General features: G+C 36.3%; 1 protein-coding gene across 11 annotated transcripts in view; it reads right to left on the bottom strand.

The window, feature by feature from the left end:
* Nucleotides 1-20,953, bottom strand: part of APBB2 (amyloid beta precursor protein binding family B member 2) — a 419,679-nt gene that overhangs the window by 339,102 nt on the left and 59,624 nt on the right. For 10 of the 11 annotated variants that reach the window (XM_074229546.1, XM_074229545.1, XM_074229552.1 and 7 more), the window contains one exon: nt 4,266-4,385. The gene's annotated coding sequence lies outside the window, so the exon portion shown is untranslated. Of the gene's footprint in view, nt 1-4,261; nt 4,386-20,953 lie in introns of all 11 variants that reach the window. The other variant, XM_074229547.1, reaches the window with a different exon arrangement.

The raw sequence follows: 20,953 nt of genomic DNA, 5'->3' as shown, positions 1-20,953 counted from the left end.
AAGAACAAGAGAAAGCTGCACAGATGTCCCCACTTGCTAAGGTTTCAAGAATGCTAAAGTGGATAATTATTATCTGTGTCTACAGATGTAGTTGAAAACTCTGATTTGTTACAAAGAAGCCTGTCTTCACAATGCATATTATCTTTGGATTTTTAATACCTATAATCTGAGATTCTATCTCTGATTTGCAGTCAGCCTAAGAACTTATATCGCTATTACTGTTTCAGACTAGTGCACAGCATAGTAGCATGTCTGTCTAACCACTAGACATAGCTTTGAAATATTCTGGTAGATTCAGGATTTCCCTGCCATTAGGAATGATCTTTCCATACTCACTTTCATACAGTGCTTGATTCTTATCCATGACTTCCTATAAATCCTCCATAGGAGATCCACATAGTAATCCTGCCTGTGCAGTCTTGCTTCTCATTCTTTGAAAATTTCAGCATATCAATATACCACTCCTGCTTATCTATTATCTGATTCTCAACCAGTCCACCTCCTTTTCTGCTTACACGCATCCCTGATGGTCTCTCTGATGCCTCTTCTAGCTCTAAATATATATCTAGCAACATGCAGCAGCCTGCTCACACTCAACATGAATCTTTCTGATGTCCTTCAAGCTACATATTGTAGTAGTTTGTGCTGTTCTATGATGTGCAGCCTTTTAGTATCAATGGGAAATTACTGCCATCTAAGAGATGGGTTTTTGTGTCAAAGAACATTAGAACATTTATTGAGAATAAAATCTATCCAGTATTTACCCAAATTATAAACAATAATAAAAATCTAAGTCCAATTTGGTAAATTTGTCAATTACCAAAAAAAAATATAAATGATCAATGTCCACAAGATTTATTTTCAAAATAACTAAATTCTGCTTTAGAACTCGATTTTTTTTGCTACTAGGCAATTTATATTAAGGATACCTTCAATGATTTGTTTTATTTTATTTTTAAGATCAGAGTTAAGAGAAAATGGGAAATTTCTATTTAAATATTCATCCATTGTATAGTCATTTTTAAAAAAATTCCAGTTCCATGTGAAAACTGGGGGAAAATATACAGGCTTTAGTGCTATTATCACAAGGAAAAAAAACTTCAACAAATTGTGAATGTGATGGAATACTTTGTTCTTAAAAAATCCTAAAACCTAAAGGTGAGTTTCTGAAGAACCTGGAAAGATTTGCATGAACTAATGCTGAGTTAACTGAGAAGAAACAGGAACACATTGTACTCATTAGCAACAGCATTGTGTGATGATCAACTATGATTTCGCTCCTCTCAGTACTTCAGTGACCAAGGACAATTCTACAAGACTTGTGATGGAAAATGCCATCCTTAGTCAGAGGAAAAAATTATAGAGTCTGAATGCAGACCAAAGCATACTATTTTCATTTTTTAACTTTTGTCTCATTTTTTTCTTTCTTATCATTATTTTCCATTTGTTCTGACCCTTTTTACACAACATGACTAATACGGAAAATGATTGGTTCTTGTCCTTTGTTCTCTAAGACAACCATGACATCAGGGAGGTGATGCCATGACAAGTACATGAACTGGATTTGATTGAGGGGGTGCTGTGCTAAGTCACCAGCCTCACTTTCTCCTCTAGGGCCATCTAGGTCCAGTGACTAGATATGGATCAGAACAACTAGAGATGGACCTGGATACAAGGCAATCAGGGTTATGTGACTTGGACAAGATCAAATGTAAGTGACAAGTGTCTGAGGCCATATTTGAATTCAGGTCTTCCTGACTCCGGGGCCGGTGCTCCATCCACTGTACTACATAACTGCACCAAAATGTAAATTCTTGTCAACTGAAGGGATTATAATTTATCTGCTGCTGCTACAGAAACACTCTTTAAGTCAATCTTTTGGCAAACATTACCTTACCCCTTTCCAACATTTGTGAAACATTTTCAGAATTGAAATGCTACAAGTTTGAGTCTCTGAAGAGGTAGTAAGTCCTGCTCATCCTATGTCTTTATAAAGATTTAAACAATTGGATTCAATTCAGTCCAAGAAACAATGTTAATGAAGTCCCTACTATGTACTAGTGACAGATAAAGACAAAATCCACCCAAATGTCTAAGAGATGGCATGCTCAAAATTAAGTACATAGGAGGGGACAGTCTAGTGGTATAGTATGATAAACATGATTTTGTGTGTGTGTGTGTATACATATACATAGACATAGACATAGATATAGACATAGATATAAATGATATAGGTATAGGTATATATAACCTATATCAGATTATTTGCTGTCATGGGGAAGAGGGAGGGAGGCAGAAAAATGTGAAACTCAAAATCTCTCAAAAAAATGAACGTTGAAAAACTGTCTTTACATGTAATTGGAAAAATAAAATATAAAAAAGAAGAAAAGGAAAAAAGCTCCAAAATAAAAAGTTGTCTTGGAACCTTAAGAATAATCATGCTTTGCAACATCATTTCTAAAAATATAAATTTTAGAATCATCATAAGATTAAGTAGGTAAGTCTAGAATGAACCTTGAGAGCACCAGCCCTGGAATCAGGAGTACCTGAGTTCAAATCCAGCCTCAGACACTTAATAATTACCTAGCTGTGTGGCCTTGGGCAAGCCACTTAACCCCATTTGCCTTGCAAAAAAAAAAAAAAAAAAAGAATGAACCTTGAACATTTTTTTTCTACATTAAACACACCTCCCCTCCCCCCCCCCCCCCCCCCCCCCCCCGCTTAGCAGAGAGATGGGGCCCACCAGGTTTGAATGCTGTTTACACCAGACATATTAACTTTATCACTGCTTTTGCTTCACTGCTTTGTTTGTTACAAGAGAAAGCTCAATTGCATGTATGTATATAATGGGGTAATATCCTCAAACAACTAAGTTGTAAAAATAAAAGGCATCAATTAATAATGATAACAAGACATAAAAATAAACCACTATTTTAAAAAAGTTTCTAAAGTTATCTACTCTGTCATGTTCATGAAATATCATAACCATTTATTCTAGTCAAATAAGAATTTATTGAAAAGCCTTAGAGAAGGACATTCAGAACCTGCCCTTCAGAGTGGAAGCCACTTTGTTTCCCTCTTTGCATAAATGACTTTTTTTTGTGGGGGGGGGGGGACGACTCTATATTCCCAAGCCAATGATAACTTCATAGTCAGTTGTGCTACTTCCCTGATGAGCCTTAAACCTCCAAATACCAAAAAACTAGGTTATTCCAATGTACTGATCATTTCTATCACTTTAAACATCCCATAATTACGACTACCAGGCAGTAAGAGGAAACAAAAGCTAACACAGGCTTATTAAACTTAAAAGCCCTGATCCCACAGTTGAAAAGTGTCTAAAAAAACCAGAGGCTGTGAACTGAAGGTGAGGCTAGCCATGTGTGAAGTTCAGCTGTGTAAACTCAGATGACCTTTCCACACCATGTTAAGGAACCAAGACCTGTCCTTTGCCTGAGAAAACCATGGAAGCTGCAAAATTACAAAATCCTTAGCAGGATCAGCAGCCACAGCTATAAGAATAATCACAGCACCATTGCAGGTCCAGTCACTGCTACAGGAGGTAGCCTTGTAAAGTTGGTTCCTCAAATGATTCTTTCCCCCAGTCCAAGGCAGTGCTACATTTGTGGGCTCACACTTCTGTGACTATAGAGTCTTTCTTCTGCCTATCTCAAATGCTCCAGGAAAAAACAATTCTCCCTGAAAATGTCAACACTGTTTTTGATAGAACAAGAAGGGGGGAAAAAAAATCTTCCTAAGCAAACCTAAGGAAGCAGGGTCAAGTATCACTCAACAGTGTCAGGGACATCTCTCTCCTGCCTCCATGGGCACTCTTGCCTCTTATTCTTGCCTCCCTTCACAATGTAAAAACAAGACAAAGAAAAGTTCTAGTGGCATTTCAGCTTTGGTTGAAATTTATGAGCTGAATTATTGGATTTTTTCCTAGGCAAAGACAAGAATGCTGTCTTTGGCTATTATGGAAACTTATCCCCCCCCCACTAGACATCATATTAGAATGTAGTCTATTATGAGAATTGAACTCAGAGGAAGTATATTGCAGTTTGTACAAGTGCAAGGAATGAAGGAAGGAAGGAAGGGAGGGAGGGAGGGATGGAGGGAGGGAGGGAGGGAGAGGGTGAGGAGATGGGAAGGGGAAAAGAATCTCTTAGCAGTTATGAAAAAATTAACTTTTCTATACTTAGAACAATCTATTTTGTCTAGATATATAGAACTGCTCGTTATTTAGGTCTCCTTCACTCACATACTTTCTCAGTAGCTTTCTCCTATGAACTTCCCATTCAGCCTTTCTTTCTGTTCCGCAGCTAGGCAGGTCCAACCACAGCACGCTGGCCTTCAAATAGAAGCAGCTCGCCCATAGCTCTGACCTGAGGATGAAAGGCTAGAATCAATCACATAAATTCATAAGTAAGGACAGTAAGGACAACAGGAAAATATATACATGGAATACATAAATGTGGTTCAGCAATCAAAAATTATTTTCAATAAAATGTAAGTGAATAAGAAATAACAGCAACTGCCTGCAAAAAAAAAGTATCCAGAAAGCCTATATTCTGGCCTATTCTTGAGGAAGGGGCTGAGGTCATTACTTACACTATTGAAGAGAATTCTATGTTCCCAGAAAATTTAAGCCAGATGTTTTAATTAGCCATGGAAAACAGCAGCTACAATGAAAAATTCATGAACACACAGATCTGCCCCATGGAAAAACCACAAGAATGCTTTGGCAAAGAGTTTGTTCTGAATTCTTTGGACATGGCAAGCGAGGATCATCACCCACAGGAACGCGGGCTGAAAATCAACTTGTTCCATGTGTTTCAAATACAAAATAAAATTCAGATAGCATCTCATATATGAAAATATATGTCACAACTTCAAAGGACTCCATGAAAAAATATAGAACAATGATCATCAAAAATTTTTCATGAGACTTGGAGCTAAGAAATGGTGAATATGGTAGGATACATATATATATATATATATATATATATATATATATATATATGTTGCATGCATCAACTGAAGTTGGCCCTCTGTCAAAGCTTGGTGGCAGGTGGGCAGCCAGGTGGCACAGCAGTGGATAGTGCATCAGCCCTAGAGTCAGGTGAACCTGAGTTCAAACACGGCCTCAGATGCTTAATAATAATTACCTAGCTATGTGACCTTAAGCAACTCACTTATCTCCATTGCCTTGCAAAAAAAAGTTGGGTGGCAGGGAGATGTGAATAGGGAGAGGAAGAAACCTCTACTATACAGTGGCATTGCGGGGTATTGGACAGTCCTGGGTTCTCATCTACTCATCAGCAAGATTTTGCTGAGACTTGTCAGTTTTCAGCTTGTTTAGATACCAGAGGGCATGTTCTGTGCTTTAGTTTTCCTAAAGAATGTGCCGTCCAGTAAAATATAAGTACTCTAAAAGCAAGAATTATTTCTTTTTTTGGCTTAGATTTCCAGTAATTAAGACAGTGCTTTGTATATAGTAAGGGTTTAAACAGTGAGGGGGAGAAGGGAGGAAAGGACATGAGACTGGCCCTCATTAAGTGCATTGATATAAGGAACTCCCTCCAGCAATGCAGATCAAAATCTTCCAAAGTTGGGTCAGATGGGCAATGCAGTGGATAGAACACTGATCCTGGAGTCAGGATGTTCTGAGTTCAAATTCAGCCTCAGACACTTAATTACCTAGCTGTGTGACCTTGGTTAAGTCACTTAATTCTATTGGCTTGCAAAAAAAAAAGAGAAAAAGAAAAAGAAAATCTTAGAAAGTCTTACAGAGAGGTCTACAACCATTGAGACATGTCATTGAGTCAGTACATGTCAATGGCAAGGATTTGACTACAAAGTTCTTCCAGAACAAGGGGGCAGTACTGTTTCTACTATTCCAGAAAACCTCATATATACATTGAGAGAGAAAGAGCATCAGAGTAGGAGACAGCACAAGGGGGAAAGAGGACAAAGAGAACAGTAAGGAGAGCAAAAGGCAGGGATGAGGACAAAGATCAAAAGAGAAGAAAAGGAAGAGCAGCGTAAATATGGGAGGGTGCTACAGACTCATCCATTTTCTGGTAAATGTCTGCATATGATTCCATTATATCAGCAAGTATGGTTTTTTAGGTAACTGAATTTTATAAGTCAGACAAAGAATATCTCTACAGTTAGTTTTTTTATTATAATGATTCCTTTAGCATGTTCTATGCACCATGGTGAGTCCTAGAGATACCAAGGAAAATACAGAGGTAAAACAAGTACATTCTCTGATCCTTCAAAAGGTTGTTCTTGACACAGAAGGCTGAAGCTAGCTACCCAAAAATTAAAACAACAATAAAAAAGGCTAATGGGCAGCCATTCTCATTTTCACATTTTATTAAAGCCATCAGTGCACAATAGGGACTAACTAGCTTGAAGCCTTCATTTAATAAACTATACACTGCATATTGTAAGACCATTTAGAACAAACTAAATGAAATAAATGATGTTATTTTCAGACACTAAGTTCACAAAGCTCTCAGGGTTTTGATATCTCAAAATAGACCCAGATATAACCATGTCAAGCTTACTATTAGCACCGAAGAATGGACACGGCAAACGTCTGGTATTAAGACCATCCATCTCTCACAGGCTGGCTTGATCCAACCTTTACTTGCTAGGTGATTTTATATAAATCATTTGATTCCTTTGAGTCTCAATTTTTTTGCAGTGTGATGAAGACAATGGATCTCTTCATAGATTGTTTCTTAAATGACTAAAAGAAATACTAAACTCCATTTAAAGATTAGAGAAAATAAGATGTCATTTTCCCCCAATAAGGTTCCCCCACAATTCCCAAACCTATTCATGACCTCAGGAAGAAAAGGAGGGAGGGAAGGAAGGATTTGTTAAGTACCTGCATAAAGGCATCATGCTAAGCACTTTAGATCTCATTTGAGCCTTACAACCACCCTGGGGAAGTAGGTGTTATTATTAATCTCCATTTTTAGTTAGGGAAATTGAGCTAGACAGAGATGATGTGACTTGACCACAGTTATACAGCTAACAGAGATTAAATTTTAACTCAGATCTTCCTGACTCCAGGCCCAGTTCTGTCTCTGACATGTACTAATTATGTGATCTAGAATAAGTCATTTAAGCTCTAAGACTGAGTTGGAGAGAAGAGGTTCACCTCAGTAAGCTTCCTTATCGGAGAGTTCCCTATAACAATGAAATAACAGGTTCAGGACCTTCCTCCTTTCTAACAATAAAAAAAAATGTTTTTGTATTTTGTATTTGTATTTTTTACTCCTTATCTATTAAGAAGTTCTTAAAAAATAAAAAAAAAAATTTAAAAAGAAGTTCTAGATGCTAAGAGTTCAAATCTATTCAATCTAACAGAAGCCCTGTACTTTACCTGGACAAGGTATCTAATCCCCAACAAGGAATAACAACCCCCAGTGTTGAAGAGAGGTTTAGGAAGAAGTTTTCAGGTGTCTTGTCTTCTTGCAATTCTGTATCTTTTTTTTCCTTTCTCTATATTCATTTTAGTACTTAATCATTTATTATCTGATACTGATAATTAAGGCGAGGTGGCAGAATGCACAGAGTATAGGAAGATTCATCTTCCTGAGTTCAAATCCAATGTCAGACACTTATGTATGACCCTGGGCAAGTCATCCACCCCAGCTTACCTGAGTTTCCTCATTTGTAAAATGAGCCAGAGAAGGAAATGGAAAACTATTCCAACATTTTCGTCAAGAAAACCCCAATGGGAACATGAAGAACTGCACATGATTGAAAGACAAATAAACAACTACTTAATTTGTCTTTCCAGTTAGACTCCCCAAAATTCTTTACTTTCTGACAATGCCTAGGCATCAAACACAATAAAAATTATGGCATTTGAGAGCTAGGGAAAAAACCTTAGAGATCTAGTCTACTCTTTGACTACAGAAAGAAGTGAGATGAAATGTGAGGGGTTTAAGAACTAGAACTAGAATTCAGCCCTCCCATTCCCTCCTGCTACACAGATTAGCTCAGCAAATAAATACCTGTGGAACTGAACTCTGGTTACCATTAAGTCTCCTGCAGGGACTTTATTTGGACTTATGTTAACACCCTCATTACCCCCAGGGTTGTTTTTCTTCTCTGTCCATAAAACCTATTTGGAGACAACTAGAAAGGACAGCCCGATCACAAGGCTTGTTTTGTCTTCCAAAAGCACTTGACTCCTCAGCCACAAGGCTTACCTTGTAGAAGCTCAGCATTGAGCATCTTGAATTCTTGAATGGAAAGCCCATCACACCAAAGGTATCCTAGGCTTCCCTTTTTGGTAGCTGCAATCATTTATTTTTTAGTTTTTTTTTTACAAGGCAATGGTAAAGTGACTTGTCCAAGGTCACAAAGCTAGGTAATTATTAAGTATCTGAGGCCACATTTGAACTCAAGTCCTCCTGACTCTAGGGATGGTACCTATCTACTTGCCACCTAGCTGCCCCTTTCATTTAGTTTCTTTTTATTTTTTTAGAAACATTATATTTATTTTGAATTTTATAATTTTGCCCTAATTTTGCTTCTCTCCCCCCATTCCCACAGAAGGTAGTAGTCAGCTAGTTTTTACATTGTTTTCGTGGTATGCATTGATCTAAGTTCAATGTGATGAGAGAGAAATCAAATCCTTAAGGAAGAAATATAAGGTATGAGATAAAGCAAAATTACATAATAAGATAACTTTTTAAAAAAATAAATGTAATAGTCTTTGGTCTTTATTCAAACTCCACAATTCTTTCACAGGATACAGATGGCATTCTCTGACACCAGATACCCCAAAATTGTGTCTGATTGCTGCCCTGTTGGTATGAGCAAGTCCATTAAGGTTGATCATCACCCCCATGTTGCAGTTAGGGTGTACAATGTTCTTCTGGTTCTGCTCATCTCACTCAGAATCAGTTCATGCAAATTCCTCCAGACTTTCCACAATTCCCATCCTTCCTGGTTTCTAATAGAACAATAGTGTTCCATCACATATATATACCACAGTTTATTAAGCCATTCCCCAATTGATGGACATTCACTCAATTTCCAATTCTTTGCCACCACAAACAGGGCTACTATGAATATTTTTGTACAAGTGATGTTTTTATCTTTTTTCATAATCTCGTCAGAGTATAGATCCAGTAGTGGTATTGCTGAATCAAAGGGCATGCATATTTTTTTTTTTGCCTTTTGGGTATAATTCCAAATTGCTTTCCAGAAAGGTTGGATGAATTCACAGCTCCACCAATAATGTATTGGTGTCCCAGATTTCCCACATCCCTTCCAACATTGTTCACTATCCTTTCTGGTGATATTGGCCGGTCTGAGAGGTATGAGATGGTACCTCAGAGATGCTTTAATTTGCATTTCTCTAATAAGTAGTGATTTAGAGGGGGGCAGCTAAGTGGCACAATGGATAGAGTACCAGCCCTGGAGTCAGGAGTACCTGGGTTCAAATCCAGTCTCAGACACTTAATAATTACCTAGCTGTGTGGCTTTCAGCAAGCCAATTAACCCCACTGCCTTGCAAAAAAAAAACTAAAAAAAATAAGTAGTGATTTAGAGCAATTTTCATAAGACTATGGATCCCTTTTCATTTTTTTTTTTAGGTTTTTTCAAGGCAAATGGGCTGACTCAAGGGCCGGTGCTCTATCCACTGTACCACCTAGCTGCCCCCATGATTTCTTCCTCTGTAAATTGCCTTTGCATATCCTTTAACCATTTGTCAGTCGGGGAATGGCTTGTTTTTTAAAAAATTTGACTCAATTCTCTATATATTTTAGAAATGAGTCCTTTGTCAGAAATACTAGTTGTAAAAATTGTTTCCCAAATTACTACATTTCTTTTTTATCTTGGTTACAGTGTTTTAGTCTGTGCAAAAGCTTTTTAATTTAATGTAATCAAAATTATCTAGTTTATTTTAATGATATTCTCCATCTCTTCCTTGGTCATAAACCACTTCCCTTTCCATAAATCTGACAGGTAAACTATTCCTTGATCTCCTAGTTTGTTTATAAGATTGTTTTTTATGTCTAGATTCTGTATCCATTTTGATCTTATCTTGGTATTGTCTAATCCAAGTTTCTGCCATACTAAATTCCAATTTTCCCAACAGTTTTTATGAAGAGAGAGTTTTTATCCCAATAGCTGGACTTCTTTGGGTTTACCAAACAGCAGATTATTATAATCATTCCCTGTACCTAGTCTATTCCACTGATCCACCACTCTATTTCTTAGCCAATACCAGATAGTTTTGATGACTGATGTTTTATAATATAATTTTAGATCTGGTAGGGCTGTCACCTTTTGCACTTCCCCCCCCCCCATTAAATCCCTGGAGATTCTTGACTTTTTATTTCTCCATATGAATTTACTTACAATTTTTTCTAACCCATTAAAGCAATTTTTTGGAAATTTGACTGGTAGTATGCTAAACAAGTAGTTTAATTTTGGTAGAATTGCCATTTTTATTATATTTGCTCAGCCTGTCCATGAGCAGTTGATATTTGCCCAGTTATTTAAATCTGATTTTATATGTGTGAGAAGTGTTTTATAATGGTTTTCAAAAAGTTTCTGAGTCTGCCTTGGCAAGTAGATTCCCAAGTATTTTATATTGTCTGAAGTTACTTTGAATGGGATTTCTCTTTTAAGCTCTTTTTGCTGCATCTTGCTAATCATATATAGAAATGTTGAGGATTTATGAGAGTTTATTTTATATCCTGTGACCTTGATAAAATTGCTAATTATTTCTAGTAGTTTTTAGATGATTTTGGGGGGATTCTCTAGGTATACCATCATGTGGTCTGCAAAGAGTGAGAATTTTGTCTCTTCTTTCCCTTTTCTAATTCCTTTGATTTCTTTTTCTTCTCTTATTGCTGAAACTAACATTTCCCTTTCATTTAGTTTCAAAAGAGAGTCCCCAAACAGGTGCTTGCCCCAGAGTTTGGTGGTTCCTGTTCTTTCTGATTGTCTCTCTGTCAACCTCCCCTGCTCATCTGTCCTCAGGACAGTATCACCTAGTCAGAATCCCAACCAGAGTCACACAATTTCACCAGAAAAGATGTAAACAGCAGGAAAGAAGAGAAATTCCGATGCTTTAAAGCAAAAAAGAGATGACTGTGACAAACCAGCCATCCCTAAGTGAAAGGGGGTCACTGTGCCTGCTCAACTTGAAATGTCTCCAAGCCCCTGAACAACTTCATCTTTCTCCCACTGTGGAGTGGAGAATAGCATGAGTAACAATGGTATCAATTGTAAGCCTGTTTATGCAAAAAAGTCCACATCTCATGATGCTGTGACCACATTTTATGAGAGGACTGACAATGATAGTAGTAATAGCCCTTTGCCATCTGGAGGTGCATATGCTATAAAAGGGAGGGGGGAAAATCCTTTGTAAAAAGGACCTCCAGGAATTCTGCTCTAGCTATTACTTCAAGATTTTAAGGATCTGAGATTTTATATGTATAGGTATTTTGCCTCCAGTAAAGATCATAAACTCTCTGTGTCTTGGAAGACAGTCTTCAGAAATTGCTGTGGCCAAAAAATTCTTTACTTGGTGGCCAGCCTTCAAGTGATGAGTATCTCAGAACTTGGCTGTAGTTATCTGATGACAGACATGGTCTGTTAGTAGACCAGCACTTGAAACTTGTTAGAAACTGCCAGGGCTTACATTCCATCAAAACCAAGGAAAAACTACTTCCTCAAGACACTGCAGATAGTGCAATTTGTAGGGTACTGGGTCAGGAATCAAGAAGATCTGAGTTCAAATCAGACCTTAAGGCATTTCTAGCTGTGTGCTTCTATCTTAGTTTCTTCAACTGAAAAATATAGATGATTAATAGTCCCTACCTCCCAGGATCATTGTGAGGATCAATGAGATAATATTTGTAAATCTCTTAGCACAATGACCTGTTTGTCTCAGTTTCCTCATCTGTAAAAATGAACCAGAGAAGGAAATGGCAAATTACCCCTAAATTTTTTGCCAAGAAAAGCCCTAATGGAATGGAGTCATGAAATGAAACATGGCTGAAAGATGAATGAACAACAAATGCTGTTTAACTGATGTTGCTAAGCTTTATCTTCCTTCCATAATGAGACACACAGAATAAGATCTGTAATGGAAGTTCCAACTATTTTTGCTGCAATGTATCTATATTAGAGAAAACAAAACACTTTTCTCTTTTTTTTTTTTGTTTTTGCAAGGCAATGGGATTAAGTGACTTGTGCAAGTCACATAGCTAAATAAGTAATAAGTGCCTGATGCTGAATTTGAACTCAGGTCCTTTTGACTACAGAGATGGTGCTCTATCCGCACCACCATCTAAAACACTTTGAGGTAGAACATTGATAAGTAGGAAGGGTTACAGAGAAAGATAAATGAGATGGCAGTGGGCCTTGAAACCATGTCATATGTCATCTGAGGGAGAATCCAGTTAAGAAATGGAGCATATTGAGCCTATAAAGAACTTGGGAAGTAGAAGAAAGGAAAAGCATGAAAAATTTCAAGTATCTAAAGAACCATAAAATGGAAGGAGCATTAGATTTGATTTTGCTAAGTCTTAAATGACAGAACTAGGTTCAGTGGTGGAAATTACAAGGAAATAAATTTAGAACAGATGTAAAGGAAAACTTCCTAAAAATCAGAGCCATCTAAAAGCGAAATAAATGGCTATTTCAAAAGCACTGGGTTCCCTCTCATGATTTTTAAGGTAGGTGACTATGATTCAAGTATGGGTTGGACCAGATTGTCTCTCAGATGATGTGTTTTTTTGTTCTTATTCAGCTTAATATCTTTGGGCAGGCACTAATTAGGTTTATAATAACTTTTTGCTTATTACCTTCAATTCAGTTCAACAGTTATTACTTGTCTACTAGGAAAAAGCATAATACAAAGGCTTCTGAGAAAAAATGATAAAAACTTGATTTCTGCCCTCAAGATGTTACTGACTGTCCAATAAGCAATTATTAATTGCTCCTGTATGCAGAGTACAATGCTTTAACCTTTCAGAGTCTCGGTTACTCTTCTATAAAATGGTGGAAAAATAAAAATTATATTATCTTTTTCTCAAGGTTGTAAGGAAAATGTTTCAGCAAAGTAAAAGGGCTATACTATTATATTATTTTATTGCTAGTATAGAAATGGTATTAAATAAATTAGAACGTTAAGTGTATATTAAAGTACAGAATGTTCTGAGGTATCCTCCAAGAGAATAATTATTTCCAGCAAGGAAAGATAAAGGAAAAATATCATGAAAGAGGCAGTCCCTGAGCTGCATCTTAAAGAATGGGAAGCATTTTAATAGGCAGAATAAGAGAAGAAAAGGTAAAGAACATTCCAAGAATGTGGAAATGGTTTGGGAAAAAGCACAGGATAAATTTAGGAAACTGAATAGACTAGCCAAATATGGAGTATATGAAGGCAATCAATCAGTAAGCATTTATTCGACATCTATTAAGTTCCAGGTAAGTGACCTCAAGGAGCTCACAATTTAATATGTACAAGCAAGTTATAGTCAGGATAATTAGGAAATAATCAAGAGAAGGCAGGCACTGGAATCTAGATTGGGAAAGTCTTTCAGTAGAAGATAGGATTTTAGCTGGGACTTGAAAGAGTCCAAGAAAGCCAGGCAGTGAAGATGAAGAGAGAACATTCCAGGTTTAGTGGACAAGCAGTGAGAAGGTCCAGAGCCAAGAGATATCATCTAGTACAAGGATAATCAAGAAGTCCAGTGATCCTGGATAAAAGGAGAGGGAGTGTTTTAGGAGGTATAATTAACCACCAGAACCACCTTGATCCAGTGGTCAGATATGAATCAAGATTACTGGAGATGACCCTAGATGTGAGACAATCAGAATTACCTAAAGTCACACAGCTAGTAAGTGGCAAGTGACTGAGGTGATATTTGAATGCCAAGCAATGATTTTAGATTTAATCCTGGAAGTGACAGGGAGTAGGTGAAGTTTTTTGTTTTGGTTTGGTTTTTTTAGCAGAGGAGTAATATAGTCACACCTGAGTTTTAGGAAAATAACTTTGTAATTGAGTGGAAGTCGAATGGAGGATGGACTGGAATGGAGAAGAGACCCTCCAGCCACAGATCACCCATGAGGAAAAGAAGGTGAAAGTAGCTAAAAAAACCTAGTCTGGATCCTGGTTATGGAGAACTTTGCCATAGTAAGTCATTAAGTCATTAATTTGTAAGTGATAATATGTTTGAATTAACTAAAAGAAATTTAAGTTTGGTTCATATTGATCCACTGAGATATATATATATATATGTATATCCACATACAAAATTTCACTGAAGCTACCAAATGATTATCTTTCCCAGTAGAAAGTTCAAACAGAATGTAGATTTATGAATTATCTAATTATTCTTTCCTTTTGGGGACTGGAGTTGTTCTTTGTTTTGTCTTTAATTTGAACATCTTTGTTGGGAAAAAAAAAAGAATGCCAAAGTTAATTAAAACCTTGTCATCCTTTGAAGGTCCTCGGCATCTGGCTCTTTTTATTACTGTCCAAATGCCAAAATGTGCCATCATAACCACTTTCATGGTTGTATGGGCTGACTTTCATGGGCTTAAGAAGTCTGAATGGTGAATCCAAAATCATAGAGTCATAGTCAAATTAACACTGACAGAAGGATTTTCTGAAATAATTATTGGGAATTTTGAAGCCTGAACCTCTAAATGGAATAAATGGCCAAAACTGTTGTAATTTAAAGACCAACCTGCTGTTTTACAACCTTCTTCTCCTCTGCCCTAGTTCTTCATCTTGAAGCCTCATTCCAGTCCTGGAATTTGCCCTCCAAAAGTACCCAATGCCCCTTTAGCCTCTCTCTCTGGTTGGATGGCTCATCTCCAGGTTTCACTCCCAAACCCCCTCCCCCCACCATGGCCACCCACTTTGTACTTTCTTGAACTGTCTTCTAAGACCATAAATTTCTCTAGATCAGACTTTCTTTCTACTGGTATTTGTATTAACAATGCTGAGCACATATTTAAAAAATACTTGTTCTTAATTGACAAGTTCTTAATTATTTGAAACATGGTCAAAAGATATAACTGGAAATTGTTTCAAAAATATCTAAAACTAACAGCTTCACTGGTTTTGTTTGTCACTATAAAAGTAATGGAAGTTCCAACTATTTTTGCTGCAATGTATCTATATTAGAGAAAACAAAACACTTCTCTTTTTTTTGTTTTTGCAAGGCAATGGGGTTAAGTGACTTGTGCACAGAAACAAAAAGAAGCATCAATAAAACCTAAATCTTTTTTAAAAATATCTTTATGTATGTTCTGGTAATCACCCCTCTTAATAGGACCATAAACTTTAAATATGGAGGTGATTTTGAGATTATTGAGTCCAAACTTTCATATTAAAGATGAGGACAATGAAATGTAGGCTTTGCCCAAGACCATACAGTTGAATAAGGTCCACAGCAACTTCCAAAACTCCAGGGCATTTTTGTATTAGGTCCTACTGCATTGCTCTTGATAAGAGTAGTAGTGTTGATTGATATATGATTAAAATGAGAAAGGACTTTAAAGCTACCAATGATTTAGAGCAGTTTTTAACCTGGGATCCAAGGGAGTTTATGGAGAGTTTTCAAGAGATTTGTGAGGTTAGATTAAAAAAAAATTGCACCTTTCTTTTCATTAACTTGAAATTTAGCATTTCTGTCAACTAGTCAGATAGTCAACAAACTATGGTAGGATAAGGCTTTATTCAACTGTCATAAGAGTCCATTATACAAAAAAAGGTTTGAGAACCAGCGATTTAAAACTGCTGTGCTGATTGCAACTGTAACATAATTTCTAAGGAATTGGAGCAAAGAGAAAAAAAAATTACTTCTTACTAATAAGTCACTCTTCAATGATTATGACTTCAAAAGTATTTCGACTTAAACAGGGTTCAGAAGAAAGCAATGAAATAGGAGTGTGTCAGAAGACGTGTCTTGATCTTAGGCAAGCTGGGTTAACTTTGGATAAATGGCTGATTGATTAGTTGCAGTACCACCCTATTTTTGAATCTTTAAAATGAAGTCAGGCTCAATCACAGAGGATCCTAAAGAAATGAGATTTAGTTTTTTGGAAAGGACCTCAAAGACCCTTTAATCCAACTCTCTCTTGTGTTACAGAGGAAAACATGGAATGTCAGATAGCTCCCTTAAGATTACATGAGTACTAAGAGGCAGTCAGTTTTGAACCTGTGTTTTTTGACTATAAATCTGGTCCATATGACCTCAAAAGTCATTTTTAGTTCTAAAATTCTATTTTATTGATAAAACTTAATCTATCTCCATGAGTTCATCTATCTCCATCAAACCATTTAAACATACTTATTTTACTTAAATAATAAAGGAATTAAACTCAAATTCTTATTTCTAAAAAATTGCTTCACGTTTTAGTTTCTATTTTCATTCACAGGCAGACCGTAATTTTCAAGAAAAGGCAATTGTACATTTTATATTGTGTATGATGAAAAACTGCAGTTAAGGTTGTTTTTATTTTAAGTCCTTGCTCTGGGTTTGAATGGATTATATTTGTGTATATTCTGGCAGAGAGTGGAATACTTTCTTAAAAATAAGGAAAAGAACACATGCTGGAAAGCATCCAATAATAACACAGTTTTAACAAGGGGAATATCAATTACATTAGAAGCATTTCCTGAACACATGCATTTTTTTAAAGTTTGAAAAACAGACTTTTTTTAATTTTAGGAAACCAAAACCAAGTTTTCTTTTATCAAGTCAAAATGAATGCCTCCATAATGTTTATTTTTAAAAATCCCTTAAAGAAAAATTCAAAAAGCTTGGCTATTCACCCTCACTGTCAGCAAGTCAATAGACTGTGTATGCATGAGCATGTGAAAATGGGTAAATATGGCATTTAGCCTGTCCCTAACCCCAACCCCCAGCTTCCAGTCTTCCTCCTTATGGACACTGGAAATTAGAAAATTACAGACTAAGAAAAGACCAAGATGTCCTTTATTCAGAATGTCAAATGAGTAGCAAGGAGGAAATGATTAAAGTAGAAGTGACCCAAATGACTAACAATCCTGAAGACCACAATCAGTTTATTTTTTAAAAAGCATAAGGATTCTAGTCTCACTTCTCTAAACTGGAGTACATTAGCCAGCAGAAATAATCTGACTGGCTGGATATCTTCTTTTTTGCTACATAAACTAAAGAAGCCAAATAAGTGGTCATCTTTGTAACTCATTATAAGCTGCTGAAGTTTTTCAATTCAAGTCTAGAACCTGATGGTGCACCCCTCCCCAGTTTGGGGCTGATTGTGGAAATTGCTCACTAACAGCAAAAGGAGTGTTGGTCCAGATGTCAAGACACTCCCTGATAGTAAAGTAAGCACTTTGGGAGGTGTACTATCAGGTCACCAGGGTGATTTTAATCACTAAAAGGTGGCCTCACAAAGTAAATGCTCCTTCACAAATTCTTAATTTTTACCCAGGGAGAAGTTGAACCTTGTGAGATCTGGTCCATTAAGAATTATTGCCAATTGGGAACAGGATGCAGAAGGTGCTCCAAACCCAGCCACTCAATCAAACTACTGTTTCAGTCTGTATGTCTCATATTGCTTTTGGATTTTTAAAGAATTGTTTTTATTGTCTGAGAAAGAATTTAAAAAGCAATATTTCTACAAATTCTTCCAGTAGCTTATTCAATAGATTCTGGTTTAGCTATTAAATAATTTCTGAATTGTTATTACATACTGAATAAAATATGAACTATTAGAGTAGTTCTTAGATGACTGAAATGAAGTCCACATGGCCATCCACACATAGGAAGACAAACTATGACAAGAGCAAATGCTATAATTATATTTCTTTAACCTGCAGTGCCTATTTCATTCTCTGACTCTTATTATGTAAAAATACAGGAAGTCCATGAAATGTTTTTTTTTAAAGTTGTACCTCATAGCACTTTAAAGCTGGAAGGAATATAAGGCATTATTTAGTCAAACCATTTCATGTGATAGATGAGGCAAATGTAACCTAAAAAGATTAAATTTGTCCAAAGTCAAATAAATGACCACTCAAGTAATAGAACCAGAAGTAGAACAAAGAATTACTGATTCACCAAGTACCTTCCATTTTCTCCTTTCTTGGAACTTTCCCCTCCCTGTCACAGGCTTTCAGAGATCACCATAAGTTGCCACTTTGGAGAGGCAGGGACCATCTCCTCAACCTGAACAAGGACCTGCAGGTGCCTATGAACAATCTGGGAACCTGAGGCCAACAGGGCTAGGTCTCAGAGAGCCTTTCTCCCAGAGTCTCCACTGCCCAATCCCCATAAGGCACCTATGGATCTGGAGACTACTGACTACCATTTCCATTCCTTATTCCTCTCTGAGGTAACCCAGAATCCTCATTCTACTTCGATCCTTAGTCCCATAACTGCTTTCCAAAAGGTCAAAGATGATCTGCCCTGCAGCTATACACACATATATATGTATATATATATATGTGTATATATATACATATATATATATACATTTTCCCCTTTGTATTAAAATCTGAGCTCCTTTAGAACAAGTATTCTCTTGCTTAGCATAGTTCAATAACTGATTTTCCATTATAATTCCATTGTACCATATCCCACTTATCTCTTCTCTGATTAAGCATCAGATACTCTTATTCTGCAGAAACTGGACTAAATCAAAATCAATAAACATGTATTTACTAAGAACCTATTAGAATATAAGCTCCTTGATAAAAAAAAAGAATAATTTAACTTTTGTCTTCATATTCCCAGGGCCTAGTACAATGTATTAATCAATGTTGACTGATCAAAAAAGATAGCAAATTTTTTCCTCCAGATCAGTTCTCTTCTAATAACTCATCACAAGATGGAGATGATCTTGGGTTCTACAGAACAGCAAGTCCTATAGGTTCTAATGATTATCGAGTTCATATTTCTATTTTGAGGGGATTTGCCTAGTTTAGCAATGAATTGTCCCAAGGATCATGAATTTCTCTAACTCTCCCCCCCACCTCTCTTTCTCTGTCTATCTCTCTGTCTCTCTCATACACACACACACACACACACACACACACATGCACTCTCTCTCTCTCTCTCTCTCTCTCTCAAAGACTATACTTGTGTCAAAGAGTATTACTGTGCAAAAGAGAGTACAAAAATTGATTATCCTTATTTGTGATTTATATGCCATATATTTCATATCTAAAAGAGGTATTACAAATAAAGGCTATACCGGAGAATGAACCCTGACCAAATTAGAAAGACAATACTTTTCTTCAGTCTAACTTTTCTATTCAAGAGTTTGGCAATCTGTAATTAAAGTTTAAAAAAAAAGGAAGGGGAGTCCAAGTAGAAATTGCACCAATTGGAGCACATCAAAACATGTGACCTTCAGAAATTAGATTAAAAAAAATGTTAAAGAATATTCTTGAAAGAGCTAGAAAGAGGGGGCGGCTAGGTGGCGTAGTGGATAAAACACTGGCCCTGGAGTCAGGAGTACCTGGGTTCAAATCCGGTCTCAGACATTAAATAATTACCTAGCTGTGTGGCCTTGGGCAAGCCACTTAACCCTGCTTGCCTCACAAAAACCTTAAAAAAAAGAGCTAGAAAGAGAAATCCTATTCAAAGTAACTTCAGACAATATAAAATACTTGGGAGTCTACCTGCCAAGACAGACTCAGAAACTTTTTAAAAACAATTACAAAATACTTCTCACACAAATAAAATCAGATTTAAATAACTGGAAAAATATCAACTGCTCATGGATAGGTCGAGAAAATATAATAAAAATGACAATTCTACTAAAATAAACTACTTCTTTAGTGCACTACTAATCAAAATTCCAAAAAGTTATTTTAATGAGTTAGAAAAAATTATAAGTAAATTCATATGGAGAAATAAAAAGTCGAGAATCTCCAGGGATTTAATGGGGAAAAAAGTGCAAAAGAAGGTGACAGCCCTACCAGATCTAAAAGTATATTATAAAGCATCAGTCATCAAAACTGTCTGGTACTGGCTAAAAAATAGAGTGGTGGACCAATGGAATAGACTGGGTGCAATAGAGGAAAAAAATTATAGTAATCTGCTTTTTGATAAACACAAATAGTCCAGCTATGGGGATAAAAACTCTCTCTTCAATAAAAACTGTTGGGAAAATTGAAAGGTAGCATGACAGAAACTTGGATTAGACAATACCTCACACCCTATACCAAGATAAGATCAAAATGGATACAGGATCCAGACATAAAAAAACAATCTTATAAGCAAACTAGGAGATCAAGGAATAGTTTACCTGTCAGATTTATGGAAAGGGAAGCAGTTTATGACCAAGGAAGAGATGGAGAACATCATTAAAAATAAACTATATAGTTTTGATTACATTAAATTAGAAAGCTTTTGCACAGACAAAACCACTGTAACCATGAACAAAAGAAATGTAAATTGGGAAACAATTTTTACAACTAGCATTTCTCACAAAGGACTCATTTCTAAAATATAGAGAACTGAGTCAAATTTTTTAAAAAAAACACACCATTCCCCAATTGACAAATGATCAAAGGATATGCAAAGGTGATTTACAGATGAGGAAATCAAAGCAATCCACAGTCACATGAAAAACTTCTCTAAATCACTACTTATTAGAAAAATGCAAATTAAAGCATCTCTGAGGTACCATCTCATACCTCTCACACTGGCCAATATCACCAGAAAGAACAGTGATCAATGTTGGGAGGGGTGTAGGAAATGTGGGACACTAATACATTGTTGGTGGAGCAGTGAACTCATCCAACCTTTATGGAAAGCAATTTAGAATGATGCCCAAAGGGCAACAAAAATGTGCATACCCTTTGATTCAGCAACACCACTACTGAGTCTATACCCAGAAGAGAATATGAAACAGGGTAAAAACATCACTTGTACAAAAATATTCA

This window comes from Macrotis lagotis, chromosome 3, assembly GCF_037893015.1.
Source record: "Macrotis lagotis isolate mMagLag1 chromosome 3, bilby.v1.9.chrom.fasta, whole genome shotgun sequence".
NCBI lineage: Eukaryota > Metazoa > Chordata > Mammalia > Peramelemorphia > Peramelidae > Macrotis > Macrotis lagotis.
Note: the sequence above shows the minus strand (reverse complement) of the source record. Positions and strands in the feature narration are given on the sequence as shown.